Source organism: Tamandua tetradactyla, chromosome 12 (assembly GCF_023851605.1).
Source record: "Tamandua tetradactyla isolate mTamTet1 chromosome 12, mTamTet1.pri, whole genome shotgun sequence".
NCBI classification, from domain to species: domain Eukaryota; kingdom Metazoa; phylum Chordata; class Mammalia; order Pilosa; family Myrmecophagidae; genus Tamandua; species Tamandua tetradactyla.
The window spans coordinates 6,120,677-6,146,730 of NC_135338.1; the positions used below are offsets into that span (position 1 = coordinate 6,120,677).

At 37.6% G+C, this 26,054-nt stretch overlaps 1 long non-coding RNA gene across 2 annotated transcripts in view; it reads left to right on the forward strand.

Annotated features, from left to right (window-relative positions):
* LOC143651752 (uncharacterized) overlaps nucleotides 1–26,054 on the forward strand; it is a 68,679-nt gene that overhangs the window by 17,515 nt on the left and 25,110 nt on the right. The window contains exons 2-3 of one of the 2 annotated variants that reach the window (XR_013160183.1): nucleotides 6,782–6,872; nucleotides 8,425–8,519. This is a non-coding gene — a long non-coding RNA (uncharacterized LOC143651752). The remainder of the gene's footprint in view (nucleotides 1–6,781; nucleotides 6,873–8,424; nucleotides 8,520–26,054) is intronic. The other variant, XR_013160184.1, reaches the window with a different exon arrangement.

Consider the following 26,054-nt stretch of genomic DNA (forward strand, 5'->3'; position numbering starts at 1 on the left):
TTATTAGCTCAAGTACCTTTGTTGTAGATTTCTTATGATCTTCCAAGTATAGTATCATATCATCTGCAAACAGTGACAGTTTTACTTCTTCCTTTCCAATTTGGATGCCTTTTATTTTTTTCCTGCCTGATTGCTCTAGCTAGAACTTCTAACACAGTATTGAATAGTAGTGGTGACAGTGGGCAGCTTTGTCTTGTTCCTGATCTTAGGGAGAAAGCTTTCAGTCTCTCTCCGTTGAGTACGATTCTGGCTATCAGTTTTTTATATATTCTCTTTATCATATTGAGGTAGTTACCTTTGATTCCTATCTTTTGGAGTCTTTTTATCAGAAAAGGATGATAAATTTTGTCAAATGCCATTTCAGCATCAATCGAGATGATCATGTGGTTTTCCCTTTTGATTTGTTAATGTGCTGTATTACATTAATTGAGTTTCTTGCATTGATCCATCCTTGCGTTCCTGGTATAAATCCCCCTTGGTCATGGTGTATAATTCTTTTAATGTGTTCTTGGATTCAATATGCTAATATTTTATTGAGAATTTTTGCATCTATGTTCAATAGGGTGATTGGCCTGTAGTTTTTCTTTCTTATACTTACATGCATTCGGTATTAAAGTGATATTAGCTTCATAAAATGAGTTAGGTAGAGTTCCCTTTTCCTCAATTTTTTGGAAAAGTTTGAGAAAGATTGGTGTTAGTTCTTTTTGGAATGTTTGATAAAATTCTGCTGTGAAGCCATCTGGCCAGGGTCATCAATTTTATTGATTTTCTCAAAGAACCAGCTTTTGGTTTTGTTGATTCTTTCTATTGTTTTTTTTTGTTGTTGTTGTTCTCCATCTCATTTATTTCTCCTTTAGTCTTTCTTATTCCTCTTCTATTTACTTTGGGGTAGTTTTCTGTTCTTTCTCTAATTACTCCAGGTAAGTAGTTAAGTCCTCGAGTTTTACTCTTTCTTTTTTTAAAATTTAGGCACATAGGGCAATAAATTTCCCTCTCAGTACTGCCTTTGCTGCATCTCACAACTTTTGATATGTTGTATTCTCATTTTCATTCATCTCCAGATATGTATTTCTCTAGCAGTTTCTTCTTTCACCCAATGATTAAGAATATGTTGTTTAGTCACCTATGTATTTGTGAGAGCTCTGGCTCTTTGGTGGTTATTAATTTCCAGCTTCATTCCATTGTAGTCAGATAAAGTGCTGTGAAGATTTTCAATCTTGCCGAATTTATAAAGACCTGCTTTGTGACTGCATATCATCTTTCCTGGACAATATTCCATAAGCGCTACAGAAGAATGTATATCCTGGTGTTTTTGGATGTAACTATCCATATATGCTAAGTCCAACTCATTTATCACATTAAGTTCTCTATTTCCTTGTTTATCTTTTGTCTAGTTTTTCTATCTATTAAGGAGAGTGGTATAATGAAGTCTCTCACCATTATTGTTGAGCTGTCTATTGCTCCCTTCAGTTTTGCCAATGTTTGCTTCATGTACTTTGGAACTCCTTTAATTGGGAGCATAAATATTTATGATGGCTAATTCTTCTTGGTGAATTGTCCCTTTTATTAATACGAGTTTCCTTTTTTTGTCTCATGACATCTTTAAATTTAAAGTCTATTTTATCTGATATGAGTATAGCTACTCCTGCTTACTTTTGGTTACAGCTTGCAAAGAAGATCTTTTTCCATCCTTTCACTTTCTATATTTATATCCTTGGGTCTAAGATGAGTCTCTTGTAATCAGCATATAGATAAATTATATTTTTAATCCGCTCTGCCAATTGATATCTTTTAATTGGTGAGTTTAGTCCATTAACATTCCAAGTTATTACTGAAAAGGCAGTTCTTGTGTGGTTTCCCTTGTATGTAGAGGATCACTTTTCTTGCTGTTTTCAGGACTTTCTGCTTCTATTCAACATTTGACAGTCTAACTAACATGCGTCTTGGATTATGTCTAACTGGATTTATTCTATTTGGTGTTTGTTGGGATTCTTTGATTTGCATATTTGTGTCTTTTATAAGATTTAGGAAATTTCCCCCTATTATTTCTTCAACTAACTCCCTAGCACTTTACTATTCTCTTCTCCTTCTTGGACACTGATGATTCTTATATTTGTGCTCTTCATATTGTCCATCATTTCCCTGAAATCCTGTTCCATTTTTCCATCTTTCTTGCCACTTGTTCTTTTGTGCATTTGAATTTAGTCATCCTGTTTTCTAGCTCACTTTTTCTTTCTTCCATCTCTTCAAATCTGATGATGTGTGACTCTAGTATATATTTTTTGTTTGGTCTAGAGTATCTTTCATCTTTGTGCGTTCCACTATGTTTCTATCTATTCTTTCAAATTCTTCTTTATGCTCCTCCAGTGTCTTCTTGATATCCTCATGTCATAATGAACATCCTTGATCAATTGTTCCAAATTCTCTGCCCCCTCAGGTATTTTAATTTGGTCATTTGGCTAGGCCATATATGCCTGAACTTTCACTGCTTTGTGATTTTCTGTTGTGCTTGTGGTATTTGTTTATCTTGATAATGTTATTTTGCAAGTTGATTTCCTTGACCTCTCTAAGGTTCTGTATTTGCTTGGGTTTACCTTGAAGGTCCCCTTTGGCACTGGATTTGTCAGCAATTACTTGCCAAACCAAGGCCCAGATCTCATGAAAGGGATGCAGTTCTACTTGAGGCTCACTAGCAGATGGTGCTTTTGAACCGCCTCTTCCCCTAGCCCTACCTCTTTCCGACTATGGGGGCTGGCTGAGCAAGATGGCACAGGGCTGGCTGGCTATTGTTGGCACCCAGAAGAATGGCTGGTCCTGGGTAGAGTGGGGTTTCTCAATCCCTCAGGAAATTGGCCTGCTGTGTCCATGGGGGAAGGGTACAGGCCTCTGAAGCTTGGAAAACTTACATTTCTACGTAGGATCTCAGCCAGTCTGCTATTCCAGACTGGTGCAGGATGTGTGTCACTGAGGTCCCCCAAACAGCATTCCATACAGCTCCTAGCTGTTTTCTGGTTGCCCTACAGGATGAACTAAATTCCGCCCCACACTGTGCTGCCATGTTGCACACCTCCAACGGTACTATTTTAATACTCTTTCATCAGCAGTAACAAATATACTACACTAATACTATGGGTCAACAATGGGAGGGAATAAAGGGCAATGGGAAGATTTGGGTTTTCTCTTTTGTTTTTATTTCTCTTCTGGAGTAACAAAAATGTTCTAAAATTGATCACGGGGTTGTATGCACAACCATGTGATGATACTGTGAACCAGTGATTGTCTACTAGGGTGCTTGTTTGGTGCTTGAATATATCTCAATAAAACTGCATTAGAAAAGATTAGCACACCCTTTGGTATACTAGAATTCCATGAAGAAAATAAAATATGTCCAGAGTGTGATTTTATAGTAGTTTATTTCCTTTGTTTCCCTAGGTTTTGGTGTCTTGAGCCTGAAAGATGTCTAACAGGGCACAGGGCCATGTCAGGCAACAGAATTCTTAACCTGTCTCTTTCTCTAGAGCATCTTGCACAAAGTACTAGGCACATAGTTCCAACAATCCACTTGTCCCGCCACTTCTGCTCTTGAAATATTCTAGATTAAATTATGTCAACTCTACTGCTTAATTTAGAAATGTCTTAATATGAGTTTTCTGTTAAACATTTCTGATGAAAATGACTAATTTTTTCACATATTTTTTATGATGGGTTTTGTGCTTTCTTTTTTTCAAAAACAGCAGTTTTATTGAGATATTTACATACACCCAATTTACCTTTTTAAAGTGTTTTTTAGTGTAGTCAAAGGGTTGCACAACCATCATTTTGTGTTAATTGTATCTGGTTTTGCTATTAGAGTTAGGAGAGACTTATAGAGAATATTGGGAGTTAACCTTCCTTCTTTCCTCACCTATCCTCCTTTCCTCCCTTCCTAACTCTCTCCTTCCCTTCCTTTCTTTCCTTGTCCCTTCCTTTCCTCATTCCTCCCTATCTCCTTTTTGCCTTTCCTTTAATAACTATTGTATATCTACCTGATCTGTGTCCAATGAATGACACTGAGTTTGAAGTTCCCTTGGGATTCTTATGCAGAAAGAAACTCTCAGCTTAATTAGTGCAGAGTTTCTGTTTGGGATGATGTAAAAGAGGTGGTAATGGATGGTGGCACAACATTGTGACTGTAACACCACTGGTTTGTATAATTGAAAGTGGATAAAACGGAAACTTTTAGGTTGTATATGTGTTACCAGAATAAAAGCTTTAAAAAAATGTAGAACTCTACCACACAGAGAGTGAGCCCTAATGTAAACTACGGATTATATTTAATAGTATAATTATAGTAATTTTGTTTCATCACTGTAACAAAGGTCCCACACTAATGCAAAATGTTTCTAATAGGGAAACTGGAAAATGGGAACTCTGTAGTTACTGCACGATTTTTCTGTAAGCCTACTCGTGCTGCTCTAATAATAATAATAATAAAAAGCATTCACCCCCATGGCAGATTGCTCCTCTTTTTCTTTTCAGCTTTTTTACTTTTTGTTTCTGTTTCTCTAACAATCTAAGTGCATTCCTTTTAGTCTTTTTGAAATTCCTCACAATTTCAGACTTACCTATGATTTTTGATTCTCAGTATCGTGCTATATTGTTTTGTTTTGTATATTTTGGTGTTTTAACAGAATTTTAGAGTGGTCCAGCAGGAATAAGTCCATTCTACCACTTCAAATCAGAAATATCCAACATCATCTTCACGTCTCTTCCCTACACAATTTACAAATGATTATGGCACCATTTCAATCAGCACCATTTCAATCAGCGCACTGATCTATACACATCCCTTCTGTAGCCTCACTCAAGAATATGGTCAATATTAAAATTTGTCCACAATCTTATCTCATTTTATATAACTCATCAGTAGCATTTGATGCAGTTGATCACTCTCTTCTTCTTGAGACACTTTCTTCACTTGATTCCCAAGTCACCATGCTCTGATTTTGATTTCCCTCCTATTTCACCAGCTGCTCCTTCTTACTTGCCTTTGCATTTTCCCTCTTCTCCCTAACTTAGTGTTGGAGGGTCCCTGGGTTCAGCCCTCAGAACTCTTCTTTTTACTATTTATACTCACTCCTTTCATGGTTTATTTTATGCCATGACCTACAAATATATCTTATATGCTAATAACTCCCAAATTTATACCTCCAGCCCAGCCTTTTTCTAAATTCCAGGCTTGTATGTGCACTGCCTATTTGAACTCTCCACTTAGACGTCTAATAGACATCTTAGACTTTTCATTTCCAAAAAGGAACACCTGTGCTTTTCCTTTCCAAAGGAAAACCTGCCATCCACCCCCAACTACTTCTGTTTTCCCCATCTCAGTTAATGACAACTACAGTCTTTTATTGTTCAGGTGAAAAATCTGGAAATCATCCTTGACTTTGCTCTTTCTCTCAGATCCACTTTTAATCCATCAGGAAATCCTCTTGGCTGGGCTTTCAAAACCTACCAGAATCCGACTACTTCTCATTACCTTCACTACCTCCACCTGCTGTCACTAAGCCACCATAGATCTCTTTCAGAGCTGGTGGAGTTCAGCGCATTCTCCCAATGGAACTCCTAGCTTCTGCCTTTGTTCTCTATAATCTCTTCTCAACAAAGCCGTCTAAATAATCTTTTGCTATTTGGTAAGTCATCGTCTCTGCTCAAAACCTTCCACTGACTTCCCATTTCATTCAGAAAGAAAAACAGAAGTTCTACATAATCTGGTACCTCTCCCCTATTACTTTTCTGCCTTCCTCTCCTCATACTCTGCCCTCAACTTTGCTTTAGCCACACTGCCTGCTCGGTCTAGAATATTCCAGGCTCTTACCTTAAGACCTTGGATCTAGTTGTTTCCTTTGCTTGAAATGCTCTCTCCCCAAATATTTATTTGACAAACTTTCTCACTGCCTTCAAATCTCTGCTTAACTCATCTTTTCAGTGAGGCATACCCTGACTACCCCTCACCAACAGTCCTGCTCTGCTTTACTCTTCTCTATTTACTTATCACCTTCTAACATATAACTTGTATATGTTTACTGTTTACTTCTCTCTGCTAGAATCTAAATTCCACAAAGGCAATAATCTTTGTTTTGCTTACTTATGTAGTCTTGATACTCTGTAGACATTTATCATTTAAAAAATGAAAAGAATAAACACACAGCTTGTGAGTGACCATCACTGAAGCACATGAAGTTATTGTCTATAATTTGTAATATATGAGCCACTAACCCAAAAGAGAAAGATTGACTTTTCTATATTGCTCTAAGGGAAAGGTCATAAAATTTACCAAGTTAACGCTTGTTTCTTTTTGTTATGCTTTAACATGTAGAAGTTGACTTTTTCTGTACAAAAAAGGAATAAACCCTGAAGTAAATGAAAGCCATTTCATTGGTTGAGATTTTTTTTTACATGGGCAGTCACCAGGAATCGAACCTGGGTCCTCTGGCATGGCAGGCAAGCATTCTTGCCTGTTGAGCCACTGTGGCCATTAATTGAGATTTTAAGAACTCTCTTTTATTTGTGGCAACCACATTGTACACAATAGGTGAGTAGGCTGCTTTTTTTTTTTTTTTTTTTAAAAGTTAATATAGTTTTGTTTTTTATTTAGGATGTGAATTGTTAAAAATTTTTTTTTGCAACATGAAACTTTGTCTCCATGAGCCTTTTACTTTGCAAATTCAGACCCTGCTTTTATTTTTAACATGGCATCTCTGTCAATTTATGCCATGTACCTCTTGTTTTGTATTTTTAGGTCATTTTCATCTTCCATAACAAAGTCTCTGTGTCTTTAGTGGATGGATGGTCATGGCCATGGCATCTCCACCTGAACTCCCAACACAGTGGTGAGATAAGTGGCAAAACTAGAACCAACCAGATTTTCTAGGACTCCTGATAGAACTTCAGTGTCTACTAGTTTCTCTGGAGTTCAGCTAGAATTTGCCTAGAGAATTTCATGACTTAAAAACAGCAGGTTAGCATAGATTGCTGTTATACTTTAGACAATTCTAAGACACTTCATCAATTAAGAGTTTGGGGTTTACGAAAAAGACTAAGCAGAGCTTATGGTAGCTTTTAAAACCCTTAGGAGATTCCTGGGAAATACCGTTTTAGATTTCCAGACACCTCTGGCACTGCAATGGAGTTTTCATTATCATGGAAATAGAAGAGGTTAATAAATGATGACCGTTATTCTCAAGTATGGCCGGTTCTATTTGCCCTTCCTGAAAAGCAGACTCCGTAATCATAGTTACGGAGGAGAATATGATGCTTACAAATTCCCAGAAAAATTGTCATATTTTTTTAGAAACCATTCTCACTGGCTTATTATATTTCAATTAAAAGAATGGGGAGGAACTTGGATTTCAAGAGCCCACAGGAGGTAAGAGAGTTGAGACTGAATTTCACCATGGATCCATGATTTTCAAACTCCCCCCCCCCCCCAATGGTGGGCATTCTCCCCTTTTCCCAGTGGGCCGCTCCTGCTCTAGGGCTGCTGAAGAATCCTACCTACCTTTAGGCAGTTCAGCAGCATTCAGTGTTCCTGCTTCAAAGGGACTGAAGGGCGGTGAAGCCATTTGATCACTTTATCATTTGGTGTCCTGAAATTTTTAGGGTAGAAAAACCAAAGTACCAGTTAGCCACGAGTAGACACAGCTTTATTTTGTAGGCCCTAAAAGAGTTAACATAGAAGGGATAAAGTTATTTATCAATTGTGCATATGTATGCTTGCATATAAAATACTTTTCACAAAAGCACCCCCAAAATCCATGACTTAGAGAAAGGACATTTTGTTAAAATCTTGCTATATATTTAAGGGAGCCCAAAGCAGTATGTATAAATTAGAATTAGATTTGGTGATAGAGATCAGTTCATCTAACAGTAGTAGAAAGCCTTTTTCAAGCTTGACTCCGTGCTAGGTGTAGCAAACTTTTCCACTTTTATTTTTCCTCTCCATGTATTGGAATTATGGGTATAGCAAAATCTGAGGAAAGATTTTTTCATGCAGCAATATATAATGAATGGTTTTCTCTATCATTGACTGTACTTCTATAATGTAATTCTTAAAAACTGCAAATTTTTTTTTTAAGACTGCAAAGTATTTTATTGGGCTGTTTTATTCAGCTAATCCCGTCTAATTTAAGACATTATGTTAGTTCCAGTTTTTTACTTGTAAATAATGCTCTAGTGCTATTCTTGCACATTTCTCACTTCTCTGATCATTTCCCTAGGAGAAATCCCCGGATGTGAAATGACTAGATCATATATTTCCCCTTAAAATATGTATGTGCTGGGGCACACACCCCAACCAAATCAGCAACAAAGCATCAAGAGTTTATTGCTTCAGGAAACAGATGTATTAAACAGATATTATGTTTGTCTCTTATCTTCTGCCAGGTTATGGATCACTTGTTCCCAGAACTTCTGGTCAGATATTCTGTGGTTTCTATGCTTTACTTGGGATCCCTCTAACCATCATATTCTTGAACTTTGTGAGTAGAACAGTATCACAGCTCTTTTTTTTTTTAAATTTTTTTTAAGTTGGTTCATTTTGTAAATTAATTTTTAAATTAAAAAAATGACAAGAAAGAAACACAAACATTCTTAACATATGATCATTCCATTCTACATATATAATCGTAATTCACAATATCATCACATAGTTGCATATTCATCATCATGATCATTTCTCAGAACATTTGCATCAATTCAGAAAAAGAAATAAAAGACAACAGAAAAAGAAATAAAACAAAAACAGAAAAAAAAATTATACATACCATACCCCTTACCCCTCCCTTTCATTGATCACTAGCATTTCAAACTAAATTTATTTTAACATTTGTTCCCCCTATTATTCATTTTTATTCCATATGTTCTACTCATCAAGTCCAAAATACTTGCCCTACATTTAGGTAACTTCTAAATCAAGAAAAGGGTGTTCAGCCTTGAGTAGGACATGAGATTTTGTTGGTTTGTCTAGAGTGAAGCCCTGATAAATCCCAGAGTGATTTGATCAGTGAATAAAAAAGTATTCGCAAAATCCCCTTTGGGGAATGGTGAGAACGGGGGAAAATTCAACCTCCCCAAGTTGAATTCTTGATATTCTCACAAGCAGTGTGGACAACCAAAGCTATAGGGTGAGCCCCCAGTCTTGGGGTTTGTTCATATGAAACTTAACCCCACAAAGGATAGGTCAAGCCTACTTAAAATTAGGGCTAAGAGTCACCCCCAAGAGAACTTCTTTTGTTACTCAGATGTGGCCTCTCTCTCCAGCCAACACAACAAGCAAACTCACCACCCTCCCCCTGTCTACGTGGGACATGACTCCCAGGGGTGTGGACCTTCCTGTCAATGTGGGACAGAAATCCTAGAATGAGCTGAGACTGAGCATCAAGGGATTGAGAAAAACCCTAGAATGAGCTGAGACTCAGCATCAAGGGATTGAGAAAACCTTCTTGACCAAGAGGGGGAAGAGTGAAATGGGACAAAGTGTCAATGGCTAAGAGATTCCAAATGTATTCGAGAGGTTATCCTGGAGGTTATTCTTACACACTAAGTAGATATCACCTTGTTATTCAAGATGTAGTGGAGAGGCTGGAGGGAACTGCCTGAAAATGTGGAGCTGTGTTCCAGTAGCTGTTTCTTGATGATGATTGTATAATGATATAGCTTTCACAGTGTGATTGTGTGATTGTGAAAACCTTGTGTCTGATGCTCCTTTTATCTACCTTGTCAACAGATGAGTAGAACATATGGAATAAAAATAAATAATAAGGGGAACAAATGTTAAATAAAAAAATAAAGAAAAGGGTGTTCAGATCAAAATAATTTGAATACTTTATTTTTCTTCAGAAAGCAGGAATTTTATTTCAAGGAGTACTTGTAGAATATTATAGTATACAATTTCACAGCCATAATTTTATTTAATACTCTGAACAACTCTATGAGGTAAATATGATAAAATCTAACATTCCGATTTTCTAGAAGGAAGTTATGAATTTGCATTCAATTCTTCTGATCCTAGGTTTTGAGCTCTTTTCTGTCACAATGCCTTTCTCAACACTCCTAAAAGCAAGAGATTATTTAAGGCTATAGATTACATGAATATGTCTTTAGTATATAATTAGAAAAGGCTGTTTGGAAAATTGTTAGGTAAATTTGTGTTGACTTGGGGAAAAGTAAGGAAAGGGAGAAGACATGGATAGATAGTGCATTCCTGCTATTTCAGATACTCCTAAATGAGATAAGCAGAGAGGAAAGCCAGGCAAATGTTTACTCTTACTACTATGAGGCCTCATGCCAATGTATTCTCATGAACCAAGTTGCATTTCATCAATGACCCCTTATACTAAGCTACTCCAGTTTATGTAGCCTGCAGTGGAGGTAGGACACTTCCTTCCCTTTCCCACTGACCTCACACCCAAGACCAGCTTGATGACCAAGCTTGATGACCAAGACCAGCTTGACAGGCCTCATCAAAGCCAGTTGCTCCAGGTTTTCTCAGCAGAAGGCACTGTTGGGTAGGAGTTACTGCCCCAATTGCAAGGAAGTGGAGTCTAGAGAAAGAGGAACAAGTGGGAAATTATTTGACAGTCCCCTGGAGCAGTCACGAATGTTCTTGTACTTTGACCAATTCCTACCAGTAAGCCTCTCTTAGAGTGGATTCTGAGAGGGATGGAAAGAGAGGCAGAGAGTTTTGTGCATTCCTTAGGAACCACAATCTTCTGTGAAATAGTTCAGCCAGAGAAGTTGATTTCCCTTTCAGGGAAGAAAATAAGACCACATCTGAGAAGATTTTGCCCATTGTTTCTTGGGAGATATGTCACCAACCCTTGTAATTATGTCTGGGATCAAAGATTTGGGCAGTTCAGAAACTCGAGGCCTCTTGGATGCTGCCTTCCAAAGGCTGCATGAAGCTATGGCTGGATTTTCTCTAATATGCTTAGCTATGCCAAGACAAACATATCCAACAGAATTATTCATCTCTGCACTAGATAATAAAAGCATGACCCAAATAAAGTAATACCGGTGATAAAGATTAGTCACTGCCCTACAAAGTTAAACAAAAGGAGCTGTTAATAGTAGTTCCCACAGAGAAGAAAAGGCTCAGTACCAATCTCCTCTTGTTCCCAAATCTCCTTTAAGTTTAAAAATGCAAAGTAAGAGTCAGCTATCTACTTCTTTGGCTTTCTCAATTCTGTTCTATCCTATTACAGGTATTTTATATAGATACTTGCTTAGAGCATCTCCAAAATCAATTATGGGTTTCTGTTTCCAAATTTACAGAGAAATAAGAGGACATATTGGAATTTCATAACATTAGTTCCATATCCCACCAAATTTAGAAAGTACCACAAATCCCACAATTTGATATAATCACTGTAGTAGCATATTATGTAAGCACTAATTTAAGGATATATTTATATGATGTCCCTATGCCATAATAACTAAAACAAAGTAGATAAAGCCCTTAGCATAGTGTCTTTCCCATATGAGGTATTCTATAAACGAAAGTTTAGGAACATGCTGTTTTTGATATTGGTTTACCATTTTGTGCCCCTCCTCTATGCTCCCACTGAACTATGTGGAAAGGACTGTCTTTTGCATCTTACTAGCTTACACAGTGCTAATAGTAAAGGCTCAATAAATGTGTGTTGAATGAATGGATGAAAAGTTAGTATACTGCATTGCTGAGAACTTAATTGCACCATAGAGAGCATTTAATCAATTAATGTGTGATAAGGAATTATAAATTGTATCTCCAGTTTTTAAATGGGAAAATACTTTTATTTTCTCTCTTATAATTTGAGGTTTGAGAGGGTCTCTGAGTAAAATATGAGTAGTTTATTTAACTCAAAAAATTAATGTCCCAGGCGGGCCATGATGGCTCAGCAGGTAGAGTTCTCCCCTGCTATGCCAGGGGACCTGGGTTCGATTCCTGGTGCCTGCCCATGTTAAAAAAAAAAATTAATGTCCCAAACTTCCAGGTGACAACTGTCTATCCTACCTCTTTGGACAGATATTGGGATCCAGAGCTGGAGGAAGGAGTGAGCAGCTCCCAAACCAAAAGGACATTATAGTCTGAGAGCTAGGGAGGGCAGGCAGGAAGGAAAGGTTGTAAATGTAAAGTCCAAGGAAATGCACTAAAAAGGAAAACTGAAATGAAGGTCAGCAATCTTCAAGAGGAAGAGGAAGTTAATTCAGCTGGCAGAGCCTGGAAATACTCCTAGCTGCAAGGGAAGCCTATGAATCAGAACATAGTAGGAGGCATTAACATGCCTTTGGTCAAGAAAGGACAAGTCAAGGGCAAAAGTTGGTTCAGTTGACAATAGGTCTCTGAATCAATTGGGTTGATACTAATATATTTTTTTCCTTCTGCTTCTTTCTCTTTTTTTCTGTCATCTGTTATTAGAGAAAGGTTAAAATATACATGCTCCTCTTTTTCTTGGTAACTGGGCTTCTCATTTTCATCCTGCTACCACCATTAATTTTCATTAATGTGGAAGGCTGGACTTACAAGGAAGGATTATACTTTGCACTCATTACTTTAAGCACTATTGGATTTGGTGACTATGTAGTAGGTAAGTCAACTGATATTAACCTTAGAATTGTATTGGTATTCATAGATAAAACACACATGCACCTGAGTGGAAGAATCAGTATTCTGTCAGAAAGAAAACACAGAGCCAACTAATCACGCAAACGATTTAGCAATCATATTACCATATGTGGCAACCCTCTGGACTATCTTAGGGCTGGCATTATTTTCTCTCCCTTATTTTTACTATGTTCTATATTCACTGAGAGACATTCCTACGTTTACATTTCTATGCAAAAGTGTATATGAATATGCACACATTTCTCGAGGCTTTATTATACTACATGCAAATCTTCGGGGTAATCAAACATGACTAAGATGTGGCCTCTTGTCCATAAGGAGTACAAATTGGCATGTGGAGGATTTAGATATAAATAGTTGGCTACAATTCAGGCTGCAATAAACCATAATTGAATCAAATGCATGCTATGTTAGCTCTAAGGCAGAAGAAAATGCCTTTGAACTTGGAAGTTATTTAAGGGCTTAACAGATAGGTAAATGCCAGTCATAGGTAAGAGACAAAGCAGCAGTCCAGGAAGAATATTTACCAAAAAATGGGGTGTCAACACCCTTTTATGCTCTAAGGTTCATTAACTTCTGATTAGTTTCCCAGAAGAGATACATATGTGCATCCAGGTTTTTGTTTTTTGATCATAAGCTCACCAACATGGAATAATCTCTATTAGTCCCTTTATTTGGAGTAGGTAACACTGCAAAGAAATTATGGTCTATCTCAGTAGCAGTACTTTTTTATTTGGGCTGTTGAAACTTTACTCCAGCTCTAATCATTCTTGATTGCTAGGTTAGCCCTGATGGACTGGAGAAAAAAAGAAGTATTCAGCAGAATACAAGTACAATTGTAGAGGACTTTTCTATAATCTCCACTAGAGGTGATTTTAATATTATTTTGACCTAAAGTCTCTTTCCTTAATAATATTTTTATGTTGAATCTATGAAGTTGCCGATTTAACCATTTTTTACCTACAAAGAACAATTTCATACAGTTCATTCTAATAACCACTCAAGAATAACTTACTATGTTTTTATTTTAAAAGACCCAAATATTATAGACAAAACAGGAAAGAACTTTTTCACTGCCTTCCAACCATTTTCCCTACTCAAATTTCACTCCATTGGAATCATTACTAAATTTGCAATTTATCTTTTGAGCTCTTTATATCAACACTCACTACATGTACACATTTATATTTTTATATTAATGAGATCATTTTCTATGTACATCTGGAAACATACTTTGTTCATTTGATTAATTTTTTTCCAATCTGAACTTCAAGCTTAAATATTCACTATTATTTAAGTTTGTCTTTTTCCTGATAACCAAGGAATCTGAGATTCCATTTTTATGTGTTTATCGACCATTCAGAAATTAGTGTTGAATGATTTTGTATTTTTTGTTTTTATTAGGGAAGTTGTAGGTTTACAGAAGAACCCTGCAGGAAATACAAGGTATCCAGATAAACCCCCTCACAAAGACAGTTTTCCCTATTTTAATACTTTGAATTAGTGTGGTAACAATGAAAAAATATTATTTTAATTATACTATTAACTGTAGTCCATTGTTTACATTAGAGTTCACTGTTGTATTGCCCTATGGTTTAAAAAAATTATACTCTAGCAACATATGTACAGTCTAAATTTCCCTTTTTAACCATGTTCGAATATATAATTCAATGGTGTTAATTGCATTTACGATGCTGTGCTACCATTACAACCATCTGTTATCAATATCTTGCATCATCTCAAACAGAAACTGCACCAGTTAAGCATTAACTCCCCATTCCTACCTATATTCTAGTTTCTGACCCTATGAATTTGAGATCATATAATATTTGTCCTTTTGTGTCTGGTTTATTTCACTCAACATGGTATCTTCAGGGTTCAACCATGTTGTTGCATGTATCAGAACTTCTTTCCTTTTCATGGCTGAATAATATTCTATTGTTAGTGTATACACATTTTCTTTGTTCTATTCATCTGTTGGTGGACACTCTAGTTTCATCTTTTGGCAATTGTGAATTATGATGCTATGAACATTGATGTGCAATTACCTGCTCAAGTCCCTCCTTTCAATTCTTTGGATAAATAACTAGAAGTGGGATTAACAGATCATGTGGTAATTCTGTACTTAACTTTCAGAACTGCCAATCTGTTTCCACAGTGACTCAGTGACTGCATTGGCAATGAGTGGGTGTTCCCTTTTCTCTACATCCTTTCCAATATTTGTAATTTTCTGTTTTTTTTTTTGAAAATAACAGCCATTCTAAAAGGTGTATCACACAGAGAGCTTTTCTTGCATAACATGCTAAGCCATTTTTATTGTGAAATATAACATATATACAAAAAAGTGATACATTTCAAAATACATTTTAATAAGTAGTTTGTTCTAGTTTGCTAGCTGCCAGAATGCAATATATCAGAAACAGAATGGCTTTTAAAAAGGGGAATTTAATAAGTTGCTAGTTTACAGTTTTAAGGCCCAGAAAATGTCCCAATTAAAACAAGTCTATAGAAATGTCCAATCAAGGCATCCAGGGAAAGATGCTCGGTTCAAAAGAGGGAGGTGAAGTTCAGGGTTTCTCTCTCAGCTGGAAGGGTACATGGCAAGCATGGTATCATCTACTAGCTTTCTCTCCTGGCTTCCTGTTTCATGAAGCTCCCCGGGAGACGTTTTCCTTCTTCATCTCCAAAGCGCTGGCTAGTGGACTCTCTGCTTTGTGGTGCTTCAGCATTCTCTGTTCCCTCTGAATCTCCTTCATTCTCCAAAGTGTTTTCTCTTTTATAGGACTCCAGAAATTTGGAGACACGCCTCCAGCTAATCCAGTTTAACAACCACTCTTGATTAAATCACATCTCTGGGGAGATGATCTAATTACAGTTTCAGGCATGCAATACTGAATAGGGATTAGAAGAAACAGCTGCCTTGAAAAATGGGATTAGGATTAAAACATGGCTTTTCTAGGATATATACATCATTGCAAATCAGCACATAGTTACAGCAAAAATTTCAAAGTATGGTATGGGTTACAGTTCCACAATTTCAGGTATTTTCTTCTAGCTGCTATAAGACACAGGAGACCAAAAAGATGCCAATATAATGATTCAGTAGTCATTCTCACTTGGTAAATCCTATCTTCTCTGTTCCAAGTCTCCCTTCCTTTGATCCTTCTCCTAATCTTTAGGAATATCTGGGCAAAGACCATTCTAACCTTTTCATATTGAAAAGAGGTGTCAACATTATGGGGTAGGTGGCTGCAACTGTTTGATGCTCATGGAGAGACTGGTAACTGAGTTTCAGGTTTTATCTGGCCTAGGAACCATTTGGAGGTTTTAGGTTTCTGAAAAATAAGCTTGGGGAGTGAAATTTTTATATAGTCTCAGATGGAGCCCTGGGTATTTTTTAGGACTTACAGGAAGACTGTTGGTTGGGACTTTGCATACTGTGGCAGTTAGCAATATCTAGACTAAACTTACATAAGAATAACCTCCAGAATGACCTTTAGGCTCTATTTGAAGTCTCTTAGTCACTGGTACTTTATTTTGTTACATTTCTTTTGCCCTTTTGGTCAAGTAGGCCTTGTTGATCCCACAGTGCCAGGGCCAGGCTCATCCTTGGGAGTCATGTCTCATGTTGCTAATGATACTTAAACCTGTGAATGTCATGTCTCACAAGGTAGGAAGTTAATGATTTTACCTGCAGTGTAGAGCTTAGAGAGAGCAAGAGTCTGCATCTGAGAAACAAAAGAGGTCCTCTGGAAGTAACTCTTAGGCATTGTTCTAGTTTGCTAGCTGCCGGAATGCAACACACCAGAGATGGATTGGCTTTTAATAAAAGGGAATTTATTTTGTTGGTTCTTCAGAGGAAAGGCAGCTAACTTTCCACTGAGGTTCTTTCTTATGTGGAAGGCACAAGATGGTCTCTGCTGGTCTTCTCTCCAGGCCCCTGGGTTCCAACAACTTTCCCCGGGGGTAACTTCTTTCTGCATCTCCAAAGGCCTGGGCTGAGCTGTGAGTGCTGAAATGAGGTGTGCTGAGCTGCTTGGGCTGTGCTACGTTGTGATCGCGTTGTGATCTCTCATTTAAGCACCAGCCAGTTAAGTCAAATGTCACTCATTGCAGCAGACACGCCTCCTAGCCGACTGCAGATGTAATTAGCAACAGATGAGGTTCACGTACCATTGGTTTATGTCTGCAGCAACAAGACTAGTTATGCTCACCTGGCCAAGTTGACAACTGAATCTAACTAACACAGGCATATTTATAGGTAGGCTTAGATTTTTCATTATAAAAACAAGCTTCATAAGAGCAAGCCTCAAGATCAAGGGCTTGGCCTGTTAACTAGGGAGTCCCTAATGTTTGAGAGAGTATCAGAGATTTCCCAGGTAAGAAAGTATAATAGTTCCATATTTTTTTCAGCTCCTCAAGGGACTTTGCCAATACTTTTTAATTCTCTGCCCAACATACTCTGGAATGTGCCCAGGTATTACATTAAGCCATACAAATTGCAAGATCTTATTCCCAGTTCTAGGTTCCATGTGTTTGTTGTTTAACTAAACTGACCAGATAGGTTAAATTAGATTGTTTTCTATAGAAAATTTAGGTTTTTGTCAAAATAAATCTCTCTTCCTTTGGTCTTATACAGTAGGTGAAGTTCTAAAATGCAGACAATATGATCCTTTACCCTGTATTCTGATTTACCTTTGTCTCAACCAGATACGCTTTATTTATTTATTTTTTCACATGGGCAGGCACCAGAAATCAAACCCAGGTCTCTGGCATGGCAGGAGAGAACTCTGCCACTACGTCACCATTGCCCACCCATAAGCTTCATTCTTAACTATAATCGAAGACTGAACACTTTTTTTGATTCTTTAACAGTTGTTGTATGTTGCAATGCTGACTTCCAGGGCTTCAGAACTCCAACTCTGAGTTTTAGGAGCCCAAAGTCCAGGGAAATACCAGATTATACACATATAGCACAACACCTCAGTATTTAGAAATAACACTTAAAGGTCAGGAATAAATGTGACTGCTGTAAGAGGTTACAATCTATACCCCAATTTTCTTACAAGTATTTTTGAAGAGAGACTACGGTTATTCGTCCTGTTGTTCTTTTTTTACTCACATAATGTCCTCATGGTTCATTCATTTCATTGCCTGCCTCATGACTTCATTCCTTTCTGTAGCCTCCTAATATCCCATTATATGCATACACCACTGTTTGCCCTTCTGCTTCTCAGTCAATGTACCTTTTGGCCAACTCCATCCATTGTATATCATGAATAATGTCTTCATAAACATCAGTGTGCAAATGTCTATTTGAGTTCCTTCTTTCTGTTCTTTTCACTGTATTTCCAGTATTAGGACTGCCTAATCATATGGTGTATTAGTAGTTTGTTAAATACTGCTGGAATGCAATATACCAGAAATGGAATGGTTTTTAAAAAAGGAATTTACTAAGTTACAAGTTCTTATAGTTCTAAGGCCATAAAAATGTCCAAACTAAGACATCCAGAGAAAGATAACTTGACTCAAGAAAGGCCAAAGAGTCTGTAACACCTTTACCAGCTGAAAAACCACATGGCTGTTGTTTCCTGGGGTCTTTGGCTTCTGGTTTTCAACAGCTTCCCTGGGAGTTTTTTCTTTCTGCATCTCCAAATATGTGGGTCTTGTGTTGGCTCTGAGCTTTCTCCCAAATGTTTCCCCTTTCAAAGCACTACAGTAAACTAATCAAGAACCACCGTGAATGGGCAGAGTCATATCTCCATCTAATCAAAAGGTCACACTGACAATTGGGCATGCCACCACCCTATGGAAATTATCCAATCAATAGGTCCCACCCACAACCAGGTGTGTCACATCTCCATGGAAACAATCCAATCAATGTTTCTTCCCACAATATTGAATCAGGATTAAAAGAAACATGGCTGCCCCCACAAGGTTGGATTAGGAAAGAAAACATGGTTTTTCTGGGGTATATGATTTTAAACCAGCATGTATGGTGATCCTACATCTAACCTCCTATGGATCCACGAGGGGCTGCCCCATTTCGCTACCCTACTACAGTGAATAGGTATACCTCTTTCTCCACATTTTCTCTAGCCATTGAATGTTTCTATTTATTTATTTTGAATCTGAAGATTTTGTTGAGATATATTCATATAACATATTCAATCCAAAATAAACAATTTTACAGCATCCTCACTTAGTTATACAATCATTATCATTCTCAATTTTAGACAATATTTCATTACTCCAAAGAGAAAAATAGCAGATGGACACACCCACACCAAAGAAAAAATCCAAAACTCCCCTTAACCCTTGTCCCCCTCCCCAATTATTTACCCCTCTCATTTAGTATTTAGTATTTCACTAATGGCTAATGATGTTGAGAATCTTTTCATGTGCTTTTGACCATATGAATATCTTCATTGAAAGAATTTCTATTCAAGTCTTTTCCCCATGGTTTGATGTGTTTGATTTTATGTAAAATAATTTCATTTTAAAATTATTTTCTAAATTTAGATGGCAAGATAAAATGGCATTTTAAAAGAGGAACATTTGTATCCATAAGACTCTACTTCTAAAGGATTTTTATTTATCCAAGTTTGTTTTCATCCTGGCCGTGATCATATATAATACTAAGATAATAGTTAAGAATCATAATAATTTTTTTATTCTAAGTGCTTGCATTAGCATTCAAAGTTATTTTCTGATTGATTCAAATATTTGTGTTTAGAACTGCATAAAGACAAAACTACAATATGGCCAACATATTAGATTTTCAGCAAAAATATTTGTTGCTTACAATATGCAAGTGTTATTCTATGGAATTTTTCTCACTTCATTCTACTTCTTACAAAATTCATTATTTAGTGTAACACCAATGACACTTCACAATTCTGTATTGTTATCATACATAATTTCAACAGTAAATCGGGTTCAAAATTCTTGACTCTTTGCTGTATTGAACTCTAAAGAGTCCATATAAAAGATTTCATTGAACATTATGAATTTTCTGATGTGAATTCCATCTGAAGATTTTCTTAAATTGACTTTAGGATTCTTGATTCCCCAGCATAGGAATACTAATGCTAAGAAACGAGTGATCACTGAAGACTTGCCTTCATTCATGACACTGATTAGTTTTATACAGTGTGAATTCACACTTACCACACAAGTGTTTCTGTATGAGTAAATGATTTTTTTTGTGTGTGATGTATTCATGAGTAACAGCTCCAGCATGCATTATCTGGTACTTTTACAAGGACCTTAGTGAAGTCTTGTCTATCAGATGGGGCAGTGGCTATGGACTCTTCCTCTTTCATTACATATATATTATGATTTGTCTCATGTTGTATGACCATCTACTAAAGCTTTCATACATACGTGACATTTACATTGATCCTCTCCAGCATAATTTGGCTTTGATTGATACAGTAGTCACAAGGACTAAAAGTTCCACTAGATTGATGACAATGTTTTTTTTTCAGTGTGTGAGTTTTCTAGTATGTTTAAATGTTCGTTCAAGGGCTGAAATCTCTTCCATGTACAAAACATTTTCAGTATGCGTTCTCTCATGTCACCTTAGGTCAGAATATTGACTGAAACTTTTCACATATGTGGCATTCATACAGTTTCTCTCCAATTTGGTTTCTATCATGTTGTCTAAGGTTACAGAAATAAACTAAGGTTTCCCCACATTGATGATATTGTTATGGTATCTCTGGAGAGTGGTTTCTCATGTTTTCTAAAGGCAGAACGATAAGTGAAGCTTTCCCACAAAGATGACATTCATATGGATTCTCTCTAATGTGAGTTCTCTCATGTTGTCTCAGGAGAAAATCGAGTGAAGGCCTTCCCACACAGAAAGCAGTGTGAGGTCTCTTACGTCATGTCAGGGTAGAACAGTGAGCAAAGTTTTTCCCACATACATGTTTCTGCACATTTTTAAATTGGGTTTTTGTCTATTTTTTTTTGAGGTGTAGGATTTATTTATATATTCTGTATATTAAACCCTTACTAGAAATGTAGTTTCCAGATATGTTCTCCCATTCTATAGGCTGTCTTTTACTTTCGTGATGAAGTCCTTTGATGCACAAAAGTTTTTAGTTTTGATGAAATCCAGTTTATTTTTTCTCTTGCTAATGCCTTTGGTGTAAATTCTGAAGATTCACACAAGGCCCTGAAGATGCTTCCCTATTAGTTATGTGGTTTTGGTTCCTATATTTAGGTCTTTGATCCATTTTGAAATGATTCTAGTATATGATGTGAATCAAGAACCTTTATTCTTTTGCATAAGGATATCCAGTTTTTATAACACCATTTGCTGAAGAAACTATTCTTTCCCAATTGAGTGTACTTGGCAGCCTCGCCAAAAATCAATTGGTCATATATGAGGGTTTAAATCCCCAAAATCCATATCTTTGCTCTGACCCTGTGTCGCAATGATGCTGTTTTGATTACTGTGGCTTTGTATTACTTTTTTTTTTTTTTTTTTTTTTGCATGGGCAGGCACCAGGAATTGAACCTGAGTCTCTGGCATGGCAGGCGAGAATGTATTACATTTTAAGATTGGTAAGTGTGAGTCCTCCACTTTGCTGAATTTGTTTAATTAGTTCTAGTGGCCTTTTTGTGGAATTTAAAAGGATTTTCTGTATATAAGATCATATATGCATTTATATATTTATATATATATATACATCATATATGCATGTATACGTTTTCTGTATATAGGATCTATAAATAAGGAATGTTTTGCTTCTTCATTCCCAATTTGTATGTTTTTTATTTCTTTTTCTTGCTTTATTTGCTCTGGCTAGAATACTAGCGGTGACAGTGGTCGTCCTTGTCTTTTCTCCTGATTAGGGGAAAAGCTTTCAGTCTTTCACCATTGAGCATGATGTTAGCTGTGGGTTTTTCATATATGCCCTGTATCATGTTGAGGAACTTTCCTTCTATTTCTAGTTTTCTAAGTACTTTTATCAAGACAACATGCTGGAGTTTGTCAAATGCCTTTACTGCCTCAACTGAGGTGATCATTTTTTTTTTATTCCTTCTTACTGTTAATGTACTGTATTGCATTAATTGGTTTTCTTATGTTGAACCATCTTTGCATACCTGGGATAAATTCCACTTGCTTATGGTATATAATTCCTTTAATGTGCTGTTGGATTTGGTTTGCTAGTGTTTTGTTGAAACTATTAGTATCTATATTCACAAAAGAAACTGGTCTGATATTTATTTTACCATCACCAGATCAATTAAAGTTTGCTTTGCAATTATGCCATTATAACTTAAATAGCATAGCATGAGCAATATAACGTATATCACGATACGAAGAAAAAATATTTGCTTCATACACAAATACAAGCATACTCATAACAAAACAAGGAGGAAACAGTCATCCCATCACAGTCCACATTTCTGTAACTGGTCACATAGTTGTTGTTCATATTTATCACTACCTTCTTCCACTACCTATTTCATGTTCCCTTTACCCTCGGCAAGCCCTTCAGCTGGCCGTGGCTCTTTGCCCGATGGAGTGAACCAAACCTTCACTCCTGAAGTTTCTGGGCCATTGGTAGTCCCGCTTGGATTGGATTGTTTCAGTTTTCCACTGACTTTACTCACATGGCATGGCAGTAATAAGAGACACCTGAGGGGATCTCCTGTATTCCGGGAAAACTCTTCTTTACCTCCATTGTGTCATTTCAGTCCTATTTCCCCTTGAAAGTCAAATCAGTCACAGGAATCCACTTCTGTGCCTGTGGATTCAGAGGCATGAGAAACCCAAAGTGACCAGGGGGCAGTCTAAACTTCCAGCTCAGTGGAATCATTGTTCTGTCTCCTGGTAGGAACACTCTTCCTCTTGGAACTAAGACCTGTAGACCAGCAGAGCCTAAGGTTTCAGGGACATTAAGCAAAATGTTTTCTAGTGGATCACTAGGGGTGATTGTGAATGGGAAGCATTCCCATTTCCACCTTTGATTCCTGGGCCTGTGAATCCTGGCTATGGGAGAAACAGCACCATAGAGGGGATGCTGATTCAGAGCATACACGACCTCCTGGGCAATATTGTCCCAGCCCTCTAGTTGGCACAATCGGGTCGTCAAAAGACATTTCCACCCTCTAACAACCCAGTTGCCTCTGATGATGGGGAACATGATAACCCATAGAATTCCATGAGCACCTGCCCATCCCCACACTTCTTTTCCTGTGAAGTGAGTTCCTTCATCAGAAGCAATGTTGTGTGGAGCCATGACAGTAGATAAGGCATTCCATATGTCCACAGATGGTAGTTTTGGCAGAAGTATTGCATGCATATTTGGAGTATGTGTCTATTCCAATTAGAACAAATCACTTCCCCTTCCATGATGGAAGTGGTCCAATGTAATCAATCTGCCATCAGGTAGCAGGCAGATCACCTCAGGAAATGGTGCCATATTGTGGACTGAGTATGTGTCTCTCCTGCTGGTAGATTGGGTGCTCAGCAGGGGCCACAGCCAGGTCAGCCTTGGTGAGTGGAAGTCCAAGTTGCTGAGCCAATATATAACCTCCATTCCTACCACTGTGACCACTTTGTTCATGAGCCCATTGGGCAATGGCAGAAGTGGCTGAGGAAAGAGGATGACTTGTATCTACAGAATGGATCATCTTATCCACTTGATTATTAAAACCGTCCTCTGCTGAAGTCACTGTCTGGTGAGCATTCACATGGGACACAAATATATTCATGTTTTTAGCCCACTCAGAAAGGTCTGTTCACATACCTCTTCCCCAAACCTCTTTGCATCAATTTTCCAATCATGCTCCTTCCAAATCCCTGACCATACAGCCAAACCATTAACAACCCATGAGTCAGTATACAAACAAACCTCTGGCCAGTTCTCCTTCCAAGCAAAATGATTGACCAGATGCACTGATTGAAATTCTGCTTAATGAGAGGATCTCTCCTTACCACTGTCCTTCAGGGACATCCCAGAAAGGGGGCTGTAGTGCTGCAGCTGTCCACTTCTGGGTGGTCCCTGCATATCATGCAGAAACATCTGTAAACCAGGCCCGAGTTTTCTCTACCTCAGTCAACTGATTGTAAAGAATGCCCCAAGAGACCATAGCTCTGGGCTGGAAGAAAGAAGGCAATATGGCAGGAGTGGGGGCCATGGGTATTTGCAGCTTTTCCTCATATAAGTTACTTAAGCCTTCAGGACCTGCTCAAGCCCTATCTCTTATATGCCATTTCCATTTTATGATGGAGTGCTGCTGTTCATGCCCAACTTTATGGTTTGGTGGGTCAGGCATCACCCAGCTCATGATAGACAACTCAGGTCTCATGGTTACTTGGTGGCCCCATAGTTAAGGTTCAGTTCCTACTAAAGCCCAGTAGCAGGCCAAAGCTGTTTCTCAAAAGGAGAGTAGTTATCTGCAGAGGATGGTAAGGCTTTACTCGAAAATCCTAAGGGTCTTCACTGTGATTCTCCTAAAGGGGTCTGCCAAAGTCTCCAGACAATTATTTGCCACTGACACTTCCAGCACTATTTTTGTCTGCTGGATCATATAGCTCACATGGCAGAGCAGCTTTTGCAGCAGCCTGAACCTATCTCAGAGCATCTTCTTGTTCCTTCCCCACTAAAAACTAGCAGTTTTCTGTTCACTTGGTAAATGGGCTGGAGTAGCACACTCAAATGAGAAATTTGTTTGTCTCTAAATCCAAAAATTCCAGCTAGGGCATTGCGCCTCTTTTTTGGTAACAGGAGAGGCCAGATGTAACAGCTTATTCTTCACCTTTGAAGGGATATCTTTATATGTCCTACACCATGAGACAACTAGAAATTTTACTGAGGTGAAAGGCCCCTGTATTTTCGTTGGATTTATCGCCCATCCCCTAACATGCAAATGCCTTACCAATACGTCTGGAGTATTTGCTATGTCTTTCTCATTAGGCCCAGTCAACATTTCATCAATATAATGGACCAGTGTGATGTCTTGTAGGAGTAAGAAACCATCCTTGTCCCTGCAGGCAAGATTATGACAAGACTGGAGAGTTGATATCCCCTGAGGTAGTACAGTGAAAATATACTGCTGTCCTTGCCAGCTGAATGCAAACTGTTTCTGACCATCCTTACAAAGACCTATTGAGAAAAAAGGCATTTACCACATCAACAGCTACATACGTTACCAGGGGATGTGTTGATTTGCTCAAGCAATGATACCACATCTGGAACAGCAGCTGCAACTGGAATCACAACCTGGTTAAGTTTATGATAATCCACCATCATTCTCCAAGACCCACCTGTTTTCTGCACAGGCCAAGTAGGAGAGTTGAATGGGGATGTTATGGGAATCACCAATCCTTCAAGTCCTTAGAGTGGCGCTAATTTCTGCAATCCCTCCAGGAATACGGTATTGCTTCTGATGTACTATTTTGCTAGGTAGGGGCAGTTTTGATGGCTTCCACTTTGGACTTTCCTACCATAATAGCCATCGCTCCATATGTCAAGGACCAATGTGCAGATTTTGCCAGTTGCTGAGTATGTCAATTCCAATATGAGGAAATAATCACAGAATGGATCCAGGGACACACTGGACCCACTGTGAAACAGACATGAGCTAAAATTCCATTGATCCCCTGACCTCCATAACCCCTACTCTGACTTGTGGACCACAGTGATGTTTTGCGTCTCCTGGATGTAGGCATTTAGTAGTATAAATTTCCCTCTCAGTGCTGCCTTCAGTGCATCACATAAGTTTTGATACATTGTGTTCTTATTTTCATTTGACTCAATATATTTACCAATTTCTCTTATCAGATATGTGGTTTCCAAATATTTTCTCCAGTGAATAGGATGCCTTTTCACTCTTTCAGCAAAGTCCTGTGAAGCAAAGAAGTATTCAAGTCAGAGGAGGTCCCATTTATCTATTTTTCTTTCATTGCTTGTGCTTTGCATGTGAAGTCTAATAAAATACCTCCTATTACTAAATGTGCCATTTTGAAAGTATTATGTACTCAAGAAAACTCAGGTTTTAATCCTGATCCAACCTTGTGGGAGCAGTCATTTCTTTTAATCCTAACTCAGTATTGTAGGTGGGAACTTTTGATTAGATTATCTCCACAGAGATTATCTCCTCCATTTCTGATTTTATTTATTTGCATCCTCCCTCTTTTTTTTGGTCAGCCTAGCTAAATGTCCATCAATTTTATTGATTTTATCAAAGGACCAGTTTCTGGTTTTGTTGATTTTCTCTATTGTTTCCATAGTCTCAATCTCATTTATTTCTGCTCTAATCTTTGTTATTTCTTTCCTTTTGTTTGCTTTGGGGTAAGTTTGCTGTTCTTTCTCTAGTTCTCCCAGGTGGACAGTTAATTCCTCTATTCTTGCTCTTTCTTCCTTTTTAAAATAGGCATTTATGG